General features: G+C 40.2%; 1 protein-coding gene across 4 annotated transcripts in view; it reads right to left on the reverse strand.

Annotated features, from left to right (window-relative positions):
• Positions 1-24,221, reverse strand: part of ARHGAP15 (Rho GTPase activating protein 15) — a 710,746-nt gene that overhangs the window by 42,875 nt on the left and 643,650 nt on the right. The gene's annotated exons all lie outside the window — the stretch shown is intronic.

Here is a 24,221-nt window from a genome sequence, read left to right on the forward strand (position 1 = left end):
AATTGAATGTCAAGCAAATTTGACCCAGAAAATAATGACCAGTGAACAATAAGCAAAGCATGATTGATTCCTACTTCCTTGATTGCTTAATAACCCTTTTAAGAGAGAGATTGTAGATGCCCTTGATTAGGGCAATTCATTTCCATTTTCTGAATTTTAGGTCTACAACTATGCATTTGCTTTCTTGCTTTTTCCTTTGTTTAGTTCTTAGTTTATCTGAGCAACACTTTTGAAGGGCTTTTTAAAAAATTTCCTCACGTGTAGACAAGCAGTTCTAAAGTTCCTTTACCCATTTCTCTGGGCCCGCATTCAGAAATGTCTGCCCTGAGATTTTTTACTGGCACGTCAAGGGGGAAACTCAAGGATCGGTTTAAGTGAGACCAGGGCTCTGTGGCTCTGACTGCACTCCCCACTGCTGAGTAGACTGCTGGGATTCCACAAATAAATAATAAAAATAATAATGATTTTTCAAGCATTTGGAAATGCTGAGTTGAAAGGTGTGGTATAAGTGCAATGTTTTATTGTGAAAGTGATATCTCTCGCATTATCTCCTCCTAATGGAGGGCTGCAGTAATGGAGAGCAGGCACTTAGGCCTCTAGACGGAGGGGTCCCTGAAGGCAGGGTGGGGCTCACGTGGGCACTGTGGTAACACTTACTGTACACCATAAGTGCTTCCTTCCAGTCTAGCAAGAAGGTAAGAGTCACGCCGCTGCTTGTTCCCCTAAACCTTCCAATGTCATCATTGTTTCTTATTGATGGAGGAAGCAGCTGAAAATTATAGTGGGAAAACACTACCGACTTAAAAGTATTAATTTCAGTTTTAGTTCGGGGCTCATATAAATACACATTTGGCCCGGGGCACTTCAGCAGCTTGTAGAATCTGCAGCAGATGACACACCCTTGGTCTGAGATTATCCAGACTTACGACTCACATTGAACCGTAGAGTACAGGATAGAAAGAGATAAATATTTTCCATTCAGTATAGTCTGAGTGCTTTTCCAATGAAGTCCATAACTTCTAATTATAAAATGAACATAACCTGTATCAAATTATGAATATGTTAACATACTGAAGGGGGACAAGAAAAATAAGCACCAGATTTATGCTACATAGGCACTTGAAGGTAGAGTAAAAAAATCTGGTTTCCTTGACCACATTGTCATAATATGCATATATAACCGTTTATTGAATCCAGGCTGTGTAGACAACCAGAAGAACTCTGGCTCCATACCATCACAATGCATGCCCACAACAAAGACTGAGAGAGAACGGCCCCTTTCATTCGATCTCTCTGAGTATTACCAACACAAGAGCTGAAAACCTTACTTCTGTCTGAAGTCTATCTATGTATCCATGCATAAGTTATTAGCTGGGCTCCCTGGGCTCTGCTGCTGAAAATATTAATATATTCAAATCTCATTCTAGCTACTGCAAAAAACACTACATCAGATAAATGCATTAATATCTTTCTTAGACAAAAGAATGTGGTGTTATTTCAAAACTTTCTTTCTTGTGACTTGGACTCCTGCTGAAACACAGGTGATATATGGTCTAATAAGGTAAAGAGGCCCTCAGGTGAAAAAGTACAGGTTTCATTGTATCTATAAAACACTGTTTATTGTCCCTGAAATACAACGCTCTTTCATGAGAATTATGCACCAAATACTGCTCATAGGGTCTGATGGCAAAAAAAAAAAAAAATGTCTGTTTGCTTTCTCAGAAACTTTACTTGGTGGAAATGAGATGAAACGTATCTGAATGCCCTCTAGTTGCAGATAATTTGACCTTTAAGCCTATCAATGTCCCTGCCCTTATGGGCTGTCTCTTGTGGACGCAAGTACAGCCTCAGGGGAGTTGGGAGGCAAATTTTGCTGAGAACCAGCACGTCAGGTGGAAAAGCTGTAAAAGCTAAGGCCGTGGTGAGAGGGGTGATCTGTGAGATGTGTCCCTATAGACTGCACTCTGAGTTTTTGGATCCCAAGTTAAAAGATAGGGATTAATGGCCAGGCTCCGCACTAACCAGCCTTGCCTTTTTACGATTGGTGCATTTAAGGCCTTTTATCAATGACAACAAAGTAGGTGGTCTTCTACCTCTTTCTGAGCTGTAGGGGGAAAAAGAAGTAACATAATTTTTCACAGCCTGAAATAATTGTGGAAATACAGATACTGGTTAGGCTCACTACGAATTATTAGTGGAAAAGTGGGTCTCAGAAGTACGTTACATGTGAAATATTTTTCGTCACTTGAACATGTGCCGTCCAGAGCTGGCCCTGTTCTAGCCGTCACAGGGAACAAACATTTCACATTCACAGATGCTCCCAATTTGGTGCGGTTTGGAGTGTAATTTAGATCAAACGTCTCCATGTAAATGAGTCAGGGTTTCTTAATTAGGTGCCTCTAAAGCAAAACCTTGGACCACATCAGTAGGTGTGGGTGTGGTGGCCACAATACTGGAATCTTTCCTATAGACCAGGCTCTTAGTATCATTCAAATAGAGATTTTTTTTCTTCTTCTTCTTTTTTTTTTCAGGCAGAGTAATAAATCTGCAGATGGCATAGACAGAAAGACGCTACTTCAGAAGAGCTGTCTAAAAACACTGCCTCTTTGGCAAATGCCTTAAAGTAGGTCATTCTGTTGTGATTTAGCTTTTTCTTTAGATTTGATTGCCAGCTTTTTGTTCCCATTACAAGGAGGGTGCATTCCAGTCCACAGACTTGTTCTTAATTTTTCCAACTGGTATTTGTTTACTAGGATTTGCAGATCCTTCATACGAAAATGGCCAATAACCTGTCACAGCACTAATCACGCACTTGACCACAAAGCAACATGGATCCCGGTGATAATGTGACGATGCTGAAATATTAAATGCCTCAAACACCCAGTCTTCCCACAGCAAAACTGCATTGATTTATATGGGCAGGTTTGTTGACATAATTGTCCCATCTATTATACATGTGAAAAGAAGAGGTGACAGGATGTAAATGGAAAACTTTTACAAGCCATAGAGCAGCCGTTTGTATAGATATTCAGGTTATCTGCTTTTATACTTGTCATTGTTTGTGTTTTTTATAGGGGGAAAAAAAACACTGGGTCCCATTTTCTTATCGAGGCTTCGGGATTTACATGCGGAACCCCCTCCAGCATTAATGAGTTACCTGCATAAATTCCCGGGAAATCGATGAGCGTATAGACTTGTTTTGTTATACTAATTATTCCTCACAGAACCTTGACACTGACATTAAATGAGGCCTTAAAAAATCCTGATGAAGGTCTTAAGGTATCTTTTACTGTTCAAATATTAGCATTGCAAAAAATATGTCTAAGGCATTATTCACTCTGTGGTACCACCAGGAAGGAGGGGCTGAAATAAGGAGACAAGAGCGAAGGGCACAGGAAGTAAACTATCTGGTGTTAACTCTTCAACGCCTAGAGGCCAGTTCCTAGGAACAGTGTATAATCCTCAAGTTGTGATAATTATTAAAATAAATGTTAAGATCATAATGAATAAAAGAACTGAGTACGTTGTTTTCTCCAGACTGGTATTGAATATGGTGTCTTCTTCACAGGCCAAGTTTTGTCTTGGCAAATTGTTGGTGTTTTCAGGTGAATTCCAAAATGTCAGTTAAAAAGATACAAAAAAAAATGTGGGTTTTGGAGAGGAGAATGAAATTATTGGCAAGGTGTGTTGCAAGACTGCCTGGTAAGTGTGTATTTAAGCAGCAGAATGGTAAAATCATTTTATGTGCAATTTTCTTTTATTCCCAGAAAAACTTCTCTTACTTAAAAGGCCAGATTAAACAAATGTACTTGTTAAAAACATTTACTACCTTATATCATCATATGTGAATTAGCAGCAAACAACAAAATTAATATTAACATTATGACAGACACATTGTCATCCTTTGATAATTCACAAGGAACTTTTGAATCTTGAAACCGTCATTAAGAACTCGAGTTGTCACTGTGCTAACTTGTTGAAACCAGTTGCCTTTGAATGGAGATCCCACATGTGTCAGAGGAGAACACTGCTCCATTGGGTTTTCAGCGGCTGATTTTTTTGGAAGTAGATTGCCAGACCTTTCTTCCGAGGTGTCTCCGAGTGGACTTGAGCTGCCAGCACTTCAGTTGGCAGCAGAGCCTGTTAACCGTATGGACCACCCAGGGACTCCTTAAGCACTGTGCTAGAGTATTGTTATTAGATAAACAGGCGCTTATTAGAGATTTATGTCTGGTGAAATGGGAGCTAATTGCAATTTGTTTGGATCCTTTTGGAGAGGAGGTATCAATCGAATAATACTATTTGATGACTCACTTCAGTTTTTTGTAATGCTGATGATTCTGAATTAATCTCTTTACTTTCTAATTTTTCCCCTTTGCTGGTTAGTGATTCTAACTATGCTTATCCTCAAGGTTGTGTTTAACAATATTTTTTCTCCTGAATCTCTTACAGAACTCCATCATGTTCATAGTTTGAAATACTGACTCTGAAAAGCTGATTCCCAAATCTACATTGCCTCCTTTTCTATCATACCTTCACTTACCACTTGCTTAAATGATTTATTAAATAACTCCTGTTGCTATACTCTCTGCTAGGTATACACGGCAGTACAAAGTCCAGGAAGAAATGATTCCTGCCCTCAAGAAATTAAAGTTAACTGCATATACCAAAAAGGAAGGATCGATTACGCTACATACCAGACTGAGCAGAGCTGCTGACTATGGCTGTAGTAGGAGCCTGGGGGGAAAAACTTCATCTCTTTATAAAGAGCTTTCATTTACGTGTTAACTCTGAATCTTCTAAAGTCCTATCAGGTGTAGTTATCATAATTTCCTCTAAAATAGAAGAGAAAACTGATGCTCAGAGAAACTGTGTTATCCAAGGTCACACGGTTAAGGTGTACGAAACCCAGAACTTGCAAACTCAGCTTTCCTGGCTCTCTGGACTCTATCTCCTGGGTTCAGAGTAAGCTCAAGTGCCTGGGCTGGACCCTCTGTTTGGATTTCCTGTGTCAAACAACTACATACTTTTGGCTTTCACTTTCTTTATCTCATTGGATTTGATGGTCACACACACACACACACAGAGACTGCCTACCAGTCAAGCCAGTTGATTCTATTCATGGCAAACCCCTGTGCTGCAGAGTAGAACTGCTCCATAGGGTTCTCATGGTTGTGACCTTTTTGAAGCAGATCACCAGGCCTTTGTTCTGAGGCACCTCTGTTGTGGTTGTATGCCACTGAGTTGGTTCTGACTCATAGTGACCTTATAGGACAGAGTAGAACTAACCCATAGGGTTTCCCCGGATATGATCTTTACAGGAGCAGTTCAGCAGGTCTTTTCTCCCTCAGAGCTGCAGGTGGGTTGGAACTGCCAACCTTTCAGTTAGTAGCTGAGTGCTTTACCCATTGTGCCACCAGGGCTCCTTGCAGTACCTCTGGGTAGGTTTATAAACCACCAATCTTTTGGTCAGTAGCCCAGTGCTTAACTGTTTGTGCTACTCTGGGACTCCACAAAAGAATGGAAGGTAGGTAAAGTTAAGCATTACTCCTACGCATACCACCACACTCCTATCCTAGAGGTGATAAAACAGTGTCTGAAAAGTGAAGTGACATGCCTGAAGTCATACAGGAAGTTTATCTCCAAGCTGGGGCTGGAACCCAGTTCTTTAGACTCTCCCAAACTAATCAGATGCAAATGGTTAAGCACTGCTCACCCACAGATCCATTGCTAACTAGATTGGTAACTAGATAATTACAATAGTTTCCCTTGTTCTCTTATAGTGTATTCTTAACACAGTGATAAACTTAAAACATAAGTCAGTTTGCGTAATTCCACTGCACAAAACCCTGCAACTGGCACCCTTTGTATTTTACTTAGAGAAAAAGACTAAGTCCTCACCGTGGCCTGTAAGGCCCTACATGATCCAGCCTTGCCAATGGTCTGGTTTCCTCCTCTTCTCCCCCACCCTCCCCCTGCTCCAGCCACACTAGCCTCCTTGCTTTGCTGAACCTCCAACACATCAAGACCTCTCTTGCCTTAGGTCCTTGCCTCTAGATATTCCCTCTGCCTAAAATGCTTGGACTCCACGTGTCCACTTCTCTAATTCCCTCTGCACCCTCAAGTCTTTTCTCAAATCTCACCTTCTAATGAGGTAGCTCAAGGACCCTATTTAATACTGTAAGCACTCCCACAGCGCTCTTGATTCTCCTTACTGAATTTTTCTAGTTCCCTAGCGGTCATTAGAAACCCTGGTGGCACAGTGGTTAAGCGCTATGGCTGCTAACAAAGATTGGCAGTTCAAATCCACCAGGCGCTCCTTGGAAGCCCTGTGGGGCAGTTCTACTCTGTCCTATAGGGTTGCTATGAGTTGAAGCGGACTCGACAGCAATGGGTTTTGTTTTTGTTTTCGCTTTATCAGTCTTCACCTTCTAATACACTATAGCATATTTTTGTTCATTATGTTCACATCGTGTGTGTTATATTTATTATGTAACCTCCATGAGGACAGAATGATTTGTATTTAGTTTACTGCTTTATCATGAGCTCCTAGAACAGCGCTGGCACACAGTGGTGCTCAATAATGAGTACAGAGATGACCCAGTGTCTATCAATGGCATGCCCACACCCTTCAGTCTACATGCTGGACATCCGGCACGGTCTAGAACTCTTTCCGGTCATTCATCCATCATATCAAACCTATCAACAAATACTCATTTCTTTTTTTGTGTGTGCTTTAAGTGAAAGTTCACAAATTAAGTTAGTCTCTCATACAAAAAGTTATATACACCTCGCTATGTACTCCTAGTTGCTCTCCCCCCAATGAGACAGCACACTCCTTCTCTCCACCCTGTATTCCTGTGTCTATTGAGCCAGCTTCTGACCCCCTCTGCCTTCTCATCTCCCCTCCAGACAGGAGCTGCCCACATAGTCTCATGCGTCTACTTGAGCCAAGAAGCGCACTCCTCACCAGTATCATTTTCTATCCCATAGTCCAGTCCAATCCCTGTCTGAAGTGTTGGCTTTGGGAATGGTTCCAGTCTTGGGCTAACAGAAGCTCTGGGGACCATGACCTCTGGAGTCCTTCTAGCCTCAGTCAGACCATTAAGTGTGGTCTTTTTATAATCAACAAATACTCTTGACTTAACTTGAAAATCACTCTAGGTATTCCTCTCTTCCCACTGGGCTCTACAGTCAACTCAAGAAAATTTGCTCTTCATTCATGTCAATAACTGGTAGGTATCCAGCCTTGCCGCTGCTTCCTTCTTCAGCCCCTCCATCCCTAAAACCCATTTTAAATATGACTGGTGGGTAAATCTTTTGGAGATATTTGAAACAAAACAGAATTTATATTCTTCAACTGTTCAATAACCTGCCCTAGTTTCCTATGGAGTCACTGTATACTCTGGTCCCTCTCTATGCTCTGGTCTCTCCTCCTTCCCTGTCCCTGTTACAGTCAGCACAAGCCACGTCCCAGCTTTCACTTGGATTGCCTCAAGCTCTCTGCCCTACAGAACATCCCTGTGCTTCTCAAATCCCACCCACTCTTCAAAACCTTATTTTAGCTAAACCTTTCATTGAAGACTTAACTACTGTAGCCCCTTTCTCTCCTTTTCATTCAACAGCTGCACATACTGTTTAATAACTAATTATTCTCCACTTTTTTTTTCCTTAAGTGCTTTGTCTCCTGTTATATCCTACCACTACCACTACTAGTTGCCATCTAGTTGACTTTGACTCACAGTGACCCCATGTGCGTCAGAGGAGAACTGTATGTACTTCATAGGGTTTTCAATTCCTGATTTTTCAAAAATAGATTCCCAGGCCTTTCTTCCGAGGCACCTCTGGGTCCCAATTTTTGGTTAGCAGCTGAGCACATTAACCTTTTGCATCACCCAGGAACTCCCTTGTTAGATTAAGAGTTCTATAAAGGCAGAACCTTATACTTGTTTTCTTACACTTCTTTTACCTTTCCAACTCTACCCAGTATAGCCTGGAGCTTGGAGTAGCTACCCCATAAATACTGTTGATTCACTGACTGATGATTATATTCTTCTTGTACGTGTACTATGCCAGTTTTAGATAGCTGAACAATTCAAATGATATATTTTGAATTGCAATAGCAATTTTGCAATTATTGATGAGCTACACATTAGGATGAATGTACATTTAAAGTTCAGCCTTAGCTAGTTCACCACATGTTTATAGCATGTCTAAATATAGGAAACCATACTGCTGCCACCAAGGATTAACTGGGTTTTGCTTTTTAAGCATTGCATGTATACATGTGTGTTTCTTGCCCTACATCTAAAGTGGACTCCATCATTAAGAAGTCACAAAATATGTATCTATGAGGACAAAAAGCACTTAGAAAATAACTAGATAAAGAATGTAATCATTAATCCAAGCAACAATTAAGAGCCTTTAATGGTATATTTCGGCTTTATCATGAAAGTTTCTGTAGCACACAGCAATAAACCATGTTTGCATAATATAAGCTTAAAAACGGCCCATTCTCTGATTTTTGTCAGCAACTCTGATTTTATTTTTCAAAGCTTTGAAGAAAAACTATCGCCTCTTTCATTGTCCATGGTTAAACTTTGAATATCTGCATTCTGACATCTTGCCTTGACTCACCTTGAAAGACAGACCATTTTGGTCCTTGGCGGGCTGGGGGAGGGGGGTGGTCATAGTCAACCCCTACTGGTATCCCTTTGCTACCGCTCTAACCAGTCAGTGGAAAACACTAACACTGCTCAAAGTAGGTGTCCTGTTCCTAAAACAGGTGCAGAATCCAAATTCTTAACATGCTCCCCCGCCCACCCCCAACAGCACAAACCACTCTAGGGGTGTGTTTTGGATTGGATTTTTCATTATTTTATACTCTTCGTGTCTGTTCTGTCTTCAGCTTCAGGGACAGTTAAAAATGAACCTGATGATTCTGGATGTCACATTTCACTTTAAATTCCTCTTCTTCTTTGCCCAGCTGCTGCTCTCTAGGTTCATGGAGCCCCTCTTCCCTCCTTGTGGAACGTGGCTTCTCAATGTGTGGCCTCTTAGACCAGCAGCAACAGGATCACTGGGAGCTCGTTACAATGCAGGATCTCAACCCCCACCCCCGGGCCTACTGAATCAGAATCAGCATTTTTAGCAAGATCCTCAGGTGATTCCATTCACAAGCCCATTAAAGTTTGAGAAGCACCAAGCTAGGAGTGCTTACGTGATGTGGGAACCTGGTTAGTGAAAATGGCTAACATTCTTGACTGCTAACCTAAAGGTTGGAGGTTTGGGTCCACCCAGAGATGCCTCGGAAGAAAGGCCTGGTGATATATTTCTGAAAGATCACAGCGTTGAAAACCCTATGGAGCACAGTTCTGCTCTGACACACATGGGGTCAACATAAGTTGGAACTGACACAAGGGCAACTAGTTAACAGCTTATGTGACAGCAGTGTTGGCCATGGAACTGGCAGGCAGACCAAAGCTCACAGTTCTCATTGTCCATCACTTGGCCCCTTAATGTCCTCAGTCACTGGAATCCCCCTCCACTCTAGTACGCTAAAGCGTGTTTCTTGAGCCTGGTGTATTATACAGTCACGCCTCACAGGTGCATTGGCATCGATAGAGGGCGCACTTTTTTTTCTAGCCAATTAGTCGACACCATTAAGCCCTTCTGATACAGCCTGGGTTGTAAGAGGTGAAGCCTTTTGGATGGGTGCAAGATGGCCACCCTTACCACTTGTGGTCATTAACGTTCCCATGGTGCTTTTTGTGAGAGAAGGGGTTGTTAACTTCGGTGTCCTGGCTGACTTCCAATCTGTGTAATTACATGCAGCCTACCTACGTCGGCTCTGTAGTTTCAATTAGGTAAAGTATTGTTCACTTCTTGTACTAAACTGCTGTGTTGTGTGGCTACAGACTGCTAATTAGCTGGTGTTTTTCAGGTGGCTGCGTTTGTGATGAACAAAATCTCTCTCTCTGGCCATCTCCTTCCCCACCCCCACCACCCCCATCACACACAATCCCGTACACAGCCACATGCATATGTCTTTACCATTTCTTGGATAACACTGCTTCGAGATCCTAAATTCCTAGCATGTGACAACGAGCATTTCTTTAGTTTCTCTCTGTAGTTTCAAGGTTTACCTAGCCTGTTATAGGGTGCGGGGGGCAAACTTGTGCAGAGAATAGCAAGAATGTAATAAGGGATGGATAAAATTGGCCTTCCTCTGCCAAGATGAAGGGTAAATTCCTGTGATTTCTAGGGATGTATGAATTGCTTTAAGAGCTTGACACTCTAGGAACTGGTTATTTTCAGTGTGATACGGAGAGAGGGTGAGGTCAGAGAGGAACAGGGCATACATTTTATTTCTCCTTTTCCACTAATTAGAAAAATATAGTGGGACACATAAACCTCTAGTCAAATGCCTCGATGTCTCTGTATGGGATAAAACCAAAAAAACCAAATCCGTTGCCCTCGAGTGGATTCTGACTCATAGCTACCCTATAGGACACAGTAGAACTGCCCCATAGAGTTTCCAAGAAGCGCCTGGTGGATTCGAACTGCCGACCTTTACGGTTAGCAGCCGTAGCTCTTAACCACTACGCCACCAGGGTTTCCCCGTATGGGATAAAAACCAAAACCAAACCCAGTGCCGTCGAGTCGATTCCAACTCATAGCAACCCTATAGGACAGAGTAGAACTGCCCCATAGTTTCCAAGGAGCACCTGACAGATTTGAACTGCCGACCCTTTGGTTAGCAGCTGTAGCACTTAACTACTACACCATCGGGGTTTCCCTGTATCTGACCCTAAATAGGAAGATGAGGCACCAGGAAAATGAATGGAATCCCTTTTTGATAATTCAAAGGTGAGCACTCGGGAAGTACTCAAGGCTCCCTAAAAACATGGGTGAACGGGGAGTGAAGAGGGAAGAGCTGTGCTCTAATCAGAGAAGGTAAGCGTTTGAGAATAGAATTTTTCTGGGATGTAAAATGATTGCTAAAAACATGTCCAAATGGAAAGAAAGAATCAGATTTAAGCAGAGTATCACTTTGCAAGTCTTTTCACTATGTGAACAAATTTATTCTGTTTTGATGCCCAGCACAGAGCCACAAATTAATTAGATAAATGGTCTTTTAGGGGAGGGGTAATTCCCTTTACCTTTTCATATCCCAAACATTAAGGGATATAGATGAATTAATGGATGAATAAATAAATGAACTAATGAATAAAGTTGATAAAAGGAAGACTATTTATTAAGAGGCATATCCCAGTGTCCATCTATTCATGGAGAGCAAGAAAAACAAAAAAAGATGTTTTTAATGTCAGAGTACCAGCACCTAGGCCTTGCCTAGTCCTTGTTACGGCTCCGCCCCAAAATGTTTTACTTGTCTCTTAGAAAATAAGAAAGCACAGGAGAGCAGGTGTTTACTCAGTCAGATGGATGGACTGATTGAAAGCCCGTAAGAGACAGGCTACAAAACCCTCTTAGAAGAGGGATGTGGAACCAGAAAGATGGAAATGAGAAAGAGATTGAGGGAACTGAATATTTCCATATTTGGGCAGGGAGGTAGATAACATGTTTGAATAAGGTTTCTGAATCCTAGGGATTTATTGTTTTTCTGATAAAATGCCTTCATTCCCAGCTAACGGCCTATCACATCATAGGTACTTGATACATATTTGTTTCATGAATGAATGGGTGGATGGATGGATGGATGAGGTAGGCAACAATGCTTTAAAAGTGAAGAGGGTGCTGAAAGTTGTGGACAAAAGAAAGACTTTGAGGATGATCATGATGCTATTGGGAGGGAAAAGAAAGGGGGGAATGTAAGACAAAACAGCTTCGCTGAAAAGAACGCGGGTGTGACCTCAAAGAGAAGACATTATTAGAAATGAGATATATGAGTCTCTATACAAAGGGCAATAATTAGTATAAAGCTTATAAATTCTGCATGTATTTTCACCTTCCTTTTTACACATTAACAAATTAACTTAGGGAAAAATAATAAGCTGAAAAATGTCATTGGGGCAGAGATTGAATCTTAAATTTGAGCTCTACTATTATTTGATGATTTCAAAGGAGATTTTCCCAATGCCCTGACCCCAACAGCCTCTAAAACTCATTTCCTTGTCCTGTAAAGGCTCGTTTGAGTTAAGCCCACAGTTATTGTTATTTACCTCCTCAAAGTTAAATGGGGGTTAAGCCTGGCCATAGATCAATTATTATTTACGGCTAAGATTTCCTCCCATCCACTGCTAGCGTCCAGGCTTTTCTCAGCCCAGCTTGAATGGCTAGACAACAGTCTTGAGATCTAAAATCTCATATATAATCTGCAGTTTTTCTTGCACTGAGAAGAAACACCAGCAACATGGAAATTTGCAGATACGCCGTGTTAACTACTCCCGGACGTCACCCGGCAGCTCTAATTTCTGCTTTCTCCTCTGCATTCTGGGTACTGCTGCTGGACTTGTCAGCACCTTGTCACTGCCTCCCATGGCGTGGGCTACCATTGGACTCTGTGTTCTTAACAATTATCCACTGAAAACCCCCACAGAATCCTTCACAATTAAAAATATATGTATTAACAGATTAAAAAAAAAAAAAAGCTACTTTTAAAAATTTAGTTTCCCGAAGCAGGTGCTATTTGTAAATGTGGCAGAGCCAAAGCTAATGGCCTTGTTGCCTCATCTCCTCCAGTCTCAGGATGCTCTTTTGTTCATGGTGTGACCAGGATGTGGGGAGCCAATATGATTTAACTAAACAATACAAAAATGTCAAAAATACTTTCATGTCTTGTGTACAGACCAGAATAAATTGCTCGTATGGAATGTTTTGTTTTTCTTTTCAAGGAACAGCTTACAAAGAGGTATGCTGACAAGAAATGGCTGAGAAATATTAAAAAATAACCTATTTCAATGTCAGGCTAAATTGCTGAGAAGTTCACAGACAGGCAGACAGCAATGAGGAATTAGGCTTGTCCTGGCCTTCTTATGGGCAGTGGGGGGAGAAAAATAAGTTCACTAAGAAATAAAAATGAGGGAACGAGTGTCTCAGAATTAAAGGTGAATCAAAAGGAATTGGCAGCTGCCTGGACATGCCAGCCAGAGAGGCCACGGTATCTGATACACGTGACAAACCAAGAGACAATTGCAAAGCTCCCCAAACAACTCGCCTGGAGGGCTTGCCAAGGAGCCAGATGCTGCTTCTGGAAGAAGACCTTCCGTGGTTGGGCATCTGGCTTCAGTGCTTTCCATTTAAAGAGGAGAAAGAACGTGGTAAAAGGCAGCGCCATGCCTTTTTTAAAACGTGCTCTTTCTAAGTATGCATATATGCACACATAATTACATTGAAGGAAAGCATCAATGCATGTGGACATGAAACTTGAAACTTGTTTTTACAAAGGACCCCTAAAAATAAAACTTTCCCATTGCTTTTTAGGCTGATAAAGCAATGTTTTAGAGGGAGAGAGAGACCAATAAAACTTTGGTTATGAACATGATGGTTTACTAATTAATTAGGTAATTGTATTTAAAGGGGTGGGATGATAACTGGTGTTCAATTAAAAATCAAGAGAATCTGAGTGATGGGCCTGTGCCTGTATCATGTTTGTCTTGTCTTTCTCACTCTTTGTTTTGCCACTCCTTCTTCCCTGGAAACACAACTGAGTATTGGTATTGGCAAGAAGGCAGAGTGTGGTCTAGTGGACTGGAAATCAGGTGACTTGAGGGCTGGTTGATTTTTCCCCCCTTCTACTTTGAAGTTTGCTGTGTCTATGCTCCATAAAAGAGAGAAACCAATTTTTTTTTTTTTATACACTTAGCTGAATTGGGCAAGATTTTTGTAAAGGAAACCAAAGTCAAAGTGTTTTCTTTCTTTTTTTTTTTTTAATTTCTCCCAATGCTAAATACTTCAAGGGAATATGAAGTCAGTATTGGATTTGAAACAAGTGGCAGGCAGGGAGGTTGGGGTTGATGTAACAGGAGTCATGAGTGATAGGGATTCTCTAGTTTAGAAGTAAGAGTTATGATCAGAGATATTAAATGTAAGCTCTATTTTCCAAGGTCCTCTACAAACTCCAGAAAATTGAGAAATCAGAAGAACTGGCAGTTCACATGTATAGCAGTAACTGGTCTAGCACGTGCCAAGTCACTGAGGGGTGGCCACAGCTTCTGCAGTAAGGTCAGCCTCTTGTAGCACTCATCTATCATTCTGTTTGGGTAGTCTTAACATGCATGTCTGTCTTAACAATGTTTGTTTGACAATTAGCATCGTTCTTCTCTTCATCATCGTAAAATGATAAATATCCCCTAGTCCAAGATGGGCCTGGCAATCTGCTCCCCAAAGGTCACAGCCTTGAAAATCCTATGGAGCAATTCTGCTCTACACACATAGGGTCACCATGAGTCAGAATCAACTCAATGGCAGCTAATAACAAGAGTCTGAAGTACAGCATAGTTACAAGGTCCCAAAAAAAAAGTTGGTCTTCATGAGGATCACTCACTAGCTATTAGATTATCATCTTCTAGTTTACTGAACTCAAGTGATTCCATTTACTCACAAAAATTATTGAATGTTCACAATGTGCAGGGCAATGTACTAAACTCTGGAGATAAGGCAGGGAACAAAAGGACACAAATTCCTGCCCTTCTGGAGCCTATACGCTAATGGACGATGGGACCGTGTTGGTTCTTTTTAATTTCTATTCTCAGAACCTGATGATGCTATACAAAGATTTAGCCTTTTTATTATTATTATTATACCTGATAGATTATTACTGCTTTTGGAGAGCTAAAGGATGAATGTAAGAACTGGCTATCACTAGAAAGACTGTGATCTTTATAAATGCAAACAAATCTGATCACCTTATCTCCCTGCTTCAGATCCTTCAGTGAGTTCTCTAATGTCTACAGAATGAATTTCAAACTCCTTAGTACGGCATTTGATGCTCTTCATATTTAGCTCTAGGTTACATTCTTCTAGGCTCAGATTCTACCACTTTTCTTTACATTCTCCAGTTCTTCAATCATTCCGGGAGCACTTGCCATTCCTTTATCACAGCATATCTCTCCTGGCTCCTTGCCTTTGTCCACACTATTCTTTCTGCTTATAACAGCCCTGTTGTCTGCCAAACTGACATCCTTAAAGATAGCCTGTGCCACATCCTATTGAAGGTATCTTTGATTTCTCTTGGGTAAATTTTAGCTTCTGCTCCATGCTCTCATAGTGGCTTGTAATATCACACCATATTTATTATAATTGTGGTGCAATGAATTACTTAATATGGCCCTTCTAGCCATGGTCTTTGGGACTCACACTCAGTGATTCGGTGGGACTATGCAAATAAGGCATATGGAACCTGTAATGGTTGGGGTTATGTGTCAACTTGGCTAGGCCCTTTCGTTTACTAATTTATGTACCCCCAAAGACTATAAGGTACATCAGGGTAGGATTCTTCTTATGTTTGTAGCACTTAATCAAGTGGTCATCAAACTTTTCTGTGAACGGTCTGATAATAAATATTTTTGGCCCTGCTCAGCTTGTCCCATTGACTCAATTCTTGTCATTGTGGTGTGAGAGCAGGCATAGGCAACACTAGACAAACAAGTATGTCTGTGTTCTAATAAAACTTTATTGATTAAAACAGGCAGCAGGCTGGATTTGGCCAGTGGACCACAGTTTACCAACACCTGATCTAGTTTAGTGATTGATATATAGTAGGTACTCAGTTAAGACTTTTCGAAGAAATGAGTGGAGAGAATGTTACAGTTAGTAGTTTCACAAATGTGAATTTATTTGACCTGTTTCACACATGAGCAAAAGGGAGGTCTGGAGGCATTAAAAGATTTTCTCAACGTTGTATGGTTTCTAAAGGTGAGATTGGGACTGGAGCCTATTGGAATTTGGATTCCAAACCCCCAGGTCTTTCCATTATATAAATGACCAAGATTCACACTGGGGCAGAGAGAGCAACTTAAAAACTTTACCTCTGACTAGGGAAATACTCCATGACATGGGTCAGCACTAACAATAGGGAAGGCAGTGATAGATGGGACAGTAGTCATTTTAAGTTTTATTTTATTTGCTATTATTCAGTGGTAAATGTTACCACTGAAATGTTATATCTAGAGATCTAAAGTAATAACTTCACTCCCGTCTTAAAACCTTCTCTATCAAAGCCTTCCTCTAGAACAAGGATACACCATTGGAAGGATCATTGAACCTTCGTCCCCAGCTCACAATCCTTATAAATCCTGTGCCAAGATGTCTCCTAAGTAGATGACATTTTAATGATTACTACGGGGAGCTGGGAACTATTGCTTCACCCTCACGATCAGAGTAATTAATTTTCTTAACTACCAGGCCAAATTCTGCCACGGGAGTCCAGTTGAGGAATTTCAGGCTCATAGGAAGCACATTAACTCTTCAAAGCGATTGGGGTGCCATTTCAAATACACAAGCAAAGGAGCTCTTAGGCTTCTGGCTTATTTCAAACAAGTTGCAACCCCTGCCCCTCAGGGGGAAAAAAAAATAAAGGAAATGAAAAAAGAGAGAAGAAAATAAAATAAAAAACAATTTGCACAGGTTCCTCATTTTCCAATGAAAATACCCATGGCTTGCAAGTCTTTGGATATCAGGTATTGTGGTTGGGTGAAAGACCAAAGAGTACAGAAAAAGCACGGAATGCCAGAAGACAGCACAGAAAAAACACACCCTGCTCCAAAGCACACCAAAGCTGAGCTTTTAGAAGCCTGGACGGGATGCTGAGAGCCTCACCAGCCATTGCTCTTGACAACCAGAAAGAAGGGTGAGGGCTTGTGGGTTCTGAAGTCTATTCTTTAACCATCTTTATTTCTTTCTCCCCCAATATATCAGAAATGCCCACAGTACCCTTTTAAAGATACGGTGGATGAAATATTTCCTTACCATTTTTTCCTCATACAACCCATGTATTTCTAGGTCACCGTCATTTAAGTTGCCTCTGACAGGCTTTTGCAGAATATTTTATTTAATATCCATGAAGACCACAGAGAAGCTTTACATATCGGCTTACTCTCACAAAATAGCCACAGCTCAACAGTTTCCCCTTTCAACGAAGCATTCAACTGGCATGCTTCTACGAGATTTGTCTATTCAGCCATATCATTTTTTCACCTTGGAATTCTATGAACAGCTGGACGATTTTCTTAGAGTCAATGCAAAAGGGAAGATTTTCACTTTCCTTTCAACCTATTTTACGAAGCTCAAGTCTCCTACAAGAATGCTTATTTGCACCTAAAATCTGTGGCAAATATATTCTTCCAAGACTAGTTTTGAAAATCAGTGAATGGCATTATTTCATAAGTCATCTTTAAAAGACATTTCTAAGACACTTTGACTTTCTCTGAATAAGATGTACATGTATGGGAATTGAACGCTGTTTTGTGTCCTCCCCTTCTCTTAAAATTTTGAGATTGTTTTGGCTTTCAAAATGCATGACACAAAGTAAATTTGGCTAACTAGTGCAATTTAGCTCTGTGGAAATACTTTAGTATTTATTTTCTAATTTTTCTGTAATTATCATGTATTATTTTTATCCTGGGAGTAAAAATGTGGAAAAAGACTTCAGCAATGGTTAGAATACCTTATTAATAAAAACGGCAACAATAATTCCTGTACTTCACAAGTCAGAGGCAGTCCTAGGTGGATAGGTAGCTGACAGGATTTAAGGAGTGTTTTGTACCAGCTGCTTTCAAGTCAGCTCTCACTCATGGCGACCCCATGTGTGTCAGCATAGAACTGTGCTCCATAGGGTTTTCAATGGCTGCTTTTTCAGAGCCCTGGAAGTGTGGTGGTGAAGAACTTGGCTCCAGCCAAAAGGTCAGTGGTTCAAATCCACCAGCCTCTCTGTGGAAACCTTATGGGTCAGTTCTACTCTGTCTTCTAGGGTTGCTATGAGTTGCAATCGACTTGACAGCAAGGGGTTTGGCTTTTGTGCTTTTTTGAAAGTAGATTGCCAGGTCTTTCTCCCATGATGCTTCTGGGTGGACTCCATTGCCAGCCTTTAGGTTAGCAGCCAAGCAGGTTAACCGTTTGCACCACCTAGGGACTCTGAGGAGTGTTTACACTGGCTGCTTTAAGGTACAGAGCAAGGTCTCACCAGCTTTGAAATATCTCACTTACCAAGTTTCAACAATGCTAGGGTTTTGTTCAGCTTAGCTGGTAATTCTCACTACGAGAATCATCCTGACAAGTTGTTGTTGTTGTTAGGTGGCATCGAGTCGATTTGGACTCATAGCTATCTATGCACAACAGAATGAAACACTGCCCGATCCTATGCCATCCTCAATTGTTGTTAGGCTTGAGCCCACTGTTGCAGCCACTGTTTCAATCTGTCTATTTGAGGGTCTTCCTCTTTTTCGCTGACTGTCTCCTTTACCAAGCATGATGTCCTTCTCCAGGGACTGATTCCTCCTGATATCATGTCCAAATTATGTGAGATGTAGTCTCGCCATCCTTGCTTCTAAGGAGCGTTCCAGTCCTACTTCTTCAAAGAAAGATTTGTTTATTCTTTTGGGGTCCTGACAAGTTAGACAAGGCAAGAGGATTGTCCCTAGAAAACTGCTAAAATAGGGAAGTTCTTGACAAGAAGCACAGGAAGGCCTGTCCTGTCTTTAATCTCTTTACACCTGCCTAAAAGTAAGGTAGACTAGATTTATCATATCGGCAAGCTATCACCTGAAGGTAGTTAGGTCTGAGAACATGGGACAAGGTGTCAGTCAAGTCGCTATGGAGTTGGTGACAAAATAGAGTTGGGCTGTGGAGGATCACAGAGGGTGCCAAATGGGTTATAAATACGTATAGTGTCAGGACTCTAGGAAACTGAGTCAGGCAACCCAAGTTTTGGAAAAAATTCTGAGGTGGTATGAGGAATTTCTGGACGCTGGGAAATTTAGCAGTAATTTCACCCCACACAGCCTCTACAATTCTTCCCATATTTCTTTAAAAAATGATTTTGTATTTTCCTCATTATGAAAACAATACATGATTATGAATAATGTTTTAGTGCCTAATATGTGCTAGGTACTGTTCAAGACCCTTTATAAACACTATTCATTTAGTGTTTTCCACAGGTATAGGCTCTACTATGATCTCCATTTTACAGATGAGAAAACAGAAGCTTAGACTTAAGTGACCTGTCCAATTTTTAACTCCAAAGCCTGATCTCTTCATCCGTTCTGTTAACCTCAATAGCTCCTTCTATACCGTTGTTAGGCGGAAATGAAACACACCTGGAAAAAATACTTCTACTAATTCAACAACTCAAAGAATGAAATATTAACGTTCCAGCGAATATTCTACAATCTTTTGCATGTGCATACATTTTCCCGTGTATTTTGTAATTATACTTTCTTTGAGTGTAAAACTATTATATTCCTGATTTCTTTACTTAATATGAGCACTTGCCCAAATAATAATAATAATAAATTTTGCTGTGAACTACATTCCACTAAGCTGATGTGATGTACTGTGTTCCATAAAATCCTTCCCTATCACTGAATGCTTAGGTTTTTCCCGAGTTTCCACCAGTACAAATAATACTGTCATAAACATTTATCTTGGCATAAACTAGCCCTTCCCCCATATTACTTAAGATGGAATCCCAGAAATTCAGATGACTGGCTCAAAAGGTACAAACATTTGAAAGGTTTTCATTCTTAACATACATTACATATATGGCTTTCCCTACATGTTGTGCCCTTATACATGTCAACCAGCAGCATATAGAGGGCCTGATTCAACACATACCTCTCAAAATGGGGTTCACCCTATTTCTTTAGTTTTCTATAACTTCATCATCATCTTTCTCCTGTCTGTGTTTGCAAACTAGAGGAAAGAGCAACTTTCTAAAGAGTATTTCCTTTTGCTTGTTATTATTTTTTTATTGCTCTCAGGGGGATGTCTTTCCCAATTACCAGGGATTAAAACCTAAGAAATATCTCTATGACTGACTAGATGCAAGAGATAAAGAAATGATAGAAATAAAAGTATGTGGATTTTTCCTTTGAAAAATCCTAAGATTTGGACTGTTTCTTTCATTTGATGTCCAGCACAATAATCCAACTACAACTTCCATGTGGCTTCTTGGGTTCTGTTATCATCTTCCTATTGCTTCTCCCCTCTCCTGGCCCCTCTCCTTCAATTTCTTTCACCTTACACTCTGTTGTCAGATGGCTCTTTCATGAACACTGAGAACATCATGCCATTCCCTGGTATATATAGCTTTAATGGCTCCCTATTCCCTATTTCTTACTGAACTCCTTCGCCTGGCTTTCAACGTCAAACTACTACCCATCAGCAAATAGACTATCTTTCAAGTCCTCCTTCCCATTAACTTCATCTTCACTCTGCCTCCCTGCTTTTCCAAAGAAGGAGGCTGCAGGTAAGTGCGTTTGACATATATTTTATAGAGATAGAACTTGCCTTTTATTTGACGATTCAGAAGGTAGCACAGGACCTTCCCGTGCTTATCATTGTAATGCCAATTTGTGAAAGTGGCCATTAATAAAGATTTCTAGTGGATGGCATTTTGATATGACAGCTTATTTTGAATTCCTGGTCTCAAGCTATCATAGCAGAAGCATAGAACTTGACCTTGAGTTTGATCAAGAATGAGGACTCTGAGACTATTCAGCCTATGCAGCCATTGTGCAATCTTGTCTTTAATATCATCATAACCCTTTACAAATTCTGTCTTTTGTGGCCAGGGCTTAAACTCACTTTTTAGTTTGATTATGCAAGCTTCCTCCATTGGTAGCTGCTCTGTTTTGAGGAAAAGAGTTTAACTCAGAGCTCCGCAAAGATGGAGTTCTATTCTGTTGGCTGTAGAGTACGTAGGTCAAGTGGAATTTGTGGCACTTCATTATGTTCCCTGACCCTCACTAAACAAACTTCAAAAAATATATATATTTACAACAATTTTGAATAAACACTACATACAAGTGTTGACGGTAGATTTTCTGAAGAACTACCAAATACATCAAGACTAAGGAAAACATTCTAATGATTCTTTCAAACATGAATGTATTTAAATTCTCGTTAAACAATCTTCTTATTTAGTCTTCTCGGGCTTTGATGACATGCCACGATTGGCTGTTTATCAAAAACTTAGCAAGAAATGCTTAACAAGATATAATCATATGCACACACTTGTGCATAATTAAACCCAGTTTATAAATTGGTGAAGGGTGGAATATGGTCACACCACCCAGGAAAGGTTGGTGGCTGGCAAATAACACTTTTTCTACCCATCTATAACAAGCAGCCTTGTAAAATGAATGCTATGAAGGTGATATAATAATCTGACTTTAAGTCTTATTTTTAAACATCTGTTTCATTGGCTAAACAGAATGAAACCAATGTTCTGACAAAATTAGGGAATTAACTTAGATATAAGAAACATAATCAAGTATTAATGTTTAATGCTGGGATTGTATAATATGGGAGATTCCCATCCTTCGTAGGTTTTTAACTGGATGGATTCTCATCTGGGTGTTTTATTTATTTATTCATTTTTTGGTGGAGAATTTAGCTGAGTTCTTAGTTTCTTCATTTTATAGCAGTTCTTTCAGTTGAAAAAAAAAAAAGCAATAATTGAGATTAAGTAATGGATATGTCTCAAGACAAGAACACCAAGACCAGGTATTGCATAGCATTAAAAAGTATACTTTTCCATTTGTTTTACGACTTGGTTCAGTTAAAGTTACTGAGATAAGCACTCCAGTATTTACTTGTAACTTGAAACCCATTTCATGGTGTGTCTAGGTCCTAAGGCAAAAGAATTAACATTTGAGAAATGCTTACCCTGTGCAGGCATTGTATATGTATTATTTAATTTAATAATCATAACCACAGGATATGGTCGGCATTATTTAATCCGATTTTGTTTGCCTAAAATCATAATGGCAGTAAAATATGAGACAAGTATTTGGCTCTAGATTTCTCACTCTTTTACTCTAAAGCCCAAGATCCTTTCACTGAACCATATTTGGCTTCCTATGGTAGCCAGTATGTAGCAGTGACAAGAAGAGACATTCTAACAATAAAGGATGTTCTGAACTTCGAGACAAGTGTGTCCTCTGAGAATAAAATTAGAGAAAAACTAAGATGATGAATTAGATTAAAACATGTTCCCTGATGCGATGACTAGTTGGGCAAATTATGGACTATTTATACCACGGCCATCTACCTATTTATACTATGGCATATGTGATGGCTTGAACTGTGGTCTCCCAAAATATGTGTTGAAATTCTAATCCCTGCACCTGTAAATATGACCCCATTTGGAAACAGGGGTTTTCTTCTGTTATGCTAATGAGGTTATACCAGTATGGGGGTGAATCTTAAGCCTAATCACTTCTGAGTTATAAAAAGATCAGAATATACATAGAGATCATACACAGGAAGACAGATACCCATGTGAGGATTGTCTAAAAATCAAGAAATGCCAAAGAACAAAGGAATGTCTGGGGCTATCAACAAGAGAGGAATAGACATGGCCAAGACCCTGATTTGCACTTTTAGCCTCCAGAACTGTGAGAAAATAAATTTCTATTCCTTAAAGCCACCCACGTGTGCCATTTGTTTTAGCAGCCCTGGGTAACTAAGACATCGTCATTAGAGAGAATCAGGGAAATCTGTTTAATGAAACAAAAGACTGTTCATGAGTTACAAAATAGGTGCAGAACAACAGATGCAGTATGAAGTGCTTCAAACAGTAAGCAAACATACACACAAATGTTTGCATGTGCTCAGGAACAGGTCTAGAAGGACATATATCAAAATGTTATTTACTTCTGCTCAGCGGGCTGAGTGGCTGGTAGGCAAATTTAACCTTTTAATGTTGATGTATGTATACCACTGCTGTTTAAATTTTATTTTTGCATTAGCATGTATTACTTTTACAATTAAAAATCATGTAATGGATTAGCTAAACAATCTGTAAGAATGACTCATCCCAAAGAATAGGTGATCATGGTCATTAAGAGAATTTAACCTAAGAAAGCAAAACTTCCCAAACTATTTGAAACTCTATCGGGTTTCAACACACATATATGGTGAAAGCTAAAATCTCATCACTTGTATTGCACTCTGCCTTATCTTAACAAGGTGTTAACAGAAGGCAAATGATTATCAGTCATTTCGAAATTAACATGTCCAGAACGGAGGTTTCAAACCTGCCCCTACCACAGTCTCACCGATTGGCAATACCAATTCTCCACTTGCCCAAGTCAAACTCTGAGAAGCACACCTGATTTCTCCTTTCCTTTACCCACCACATCCTAACCATCAGCAAATCCAACCTGATCCACCTTCAGACTGTCTCCATTCACTTCTGAGAGCTTCACTTAAGCCACATTATCTCTTGCTTGAACTACAACCAAACCCGTTGCTGTCGAGTTGATTCCAGCTCATAGTGACTCCATAGGACAGGGCAGAACTGCCCTGTAGGGTTTCCAAGGAGCAGCTGGTGGATTGAAACTGCTGATCTTTTGGTTAGCAGCTGAGTTCTTAACCACTGTGCTGCCAGGTCTCTTGAACTATTATAGTTGCCTGTTAATAAGTAGGTCTCCCTGCTTTCACTTTTGCAATCCATTCTGCACACGGCAGCCAGAATGACCTTTTACACTCATCTAATTTAACACTCTTCAGTGGTTCTTCATTATATTTGGAATAGAATTCAAATCTTTCACCATGGCCCACAAGAACCTTTGTGATGTGACACTGATATAACTTTTGGGACCTCAGTTTCTACCATCCCCCTTGCTCACTATGCTGAAGCCATGCTGGCTGAACTTCTGCTTTTCAAATAAATAAGCTCTTCCAAGCTTCTGGGTTTTTACATTTGCTTTTTTTTTTCTCCTTTCTGCCTGGAGTACTTAGCAGTTTCCATGGATGGCATGTTATCAATCTGATTCAACATTTTACAGATGAGGATATTGGGTTTCAGAGAGTTTAATTAACTTATTTGTGATCACAGCACTTGGTATTTGGTACGGCTGGGTTTTTTAACTCATATTTGAATCATGTTCTTTCCATTAAACTAGATATCAAGGTAAAGATGGTACATCCTAGGCAGGGCTCTGGCAAGGGTTAGGACAGTCACTTAACAAACATTTACTTGTTGTAAAGGCCAGAAAAAATAAATTCTTTCAGAAGGTCCTTCTGTAGGTTCTCCT

This window comes from Loxodonta africana, chromosome 6 (genome assembly GCF_030014295.1).
Source record: "Loxodonta africana isolate mLoxAfr1 chromosome 6, mLoxAfr1.hap2, whole genome shotgun sequence".
Classification (NCBI taxonomy): Eukaryota; Metazoa; Chordata; class Mammalia; order Proboscidea; family Elephantidae; genus Loxodonta; species Loxodonta africana.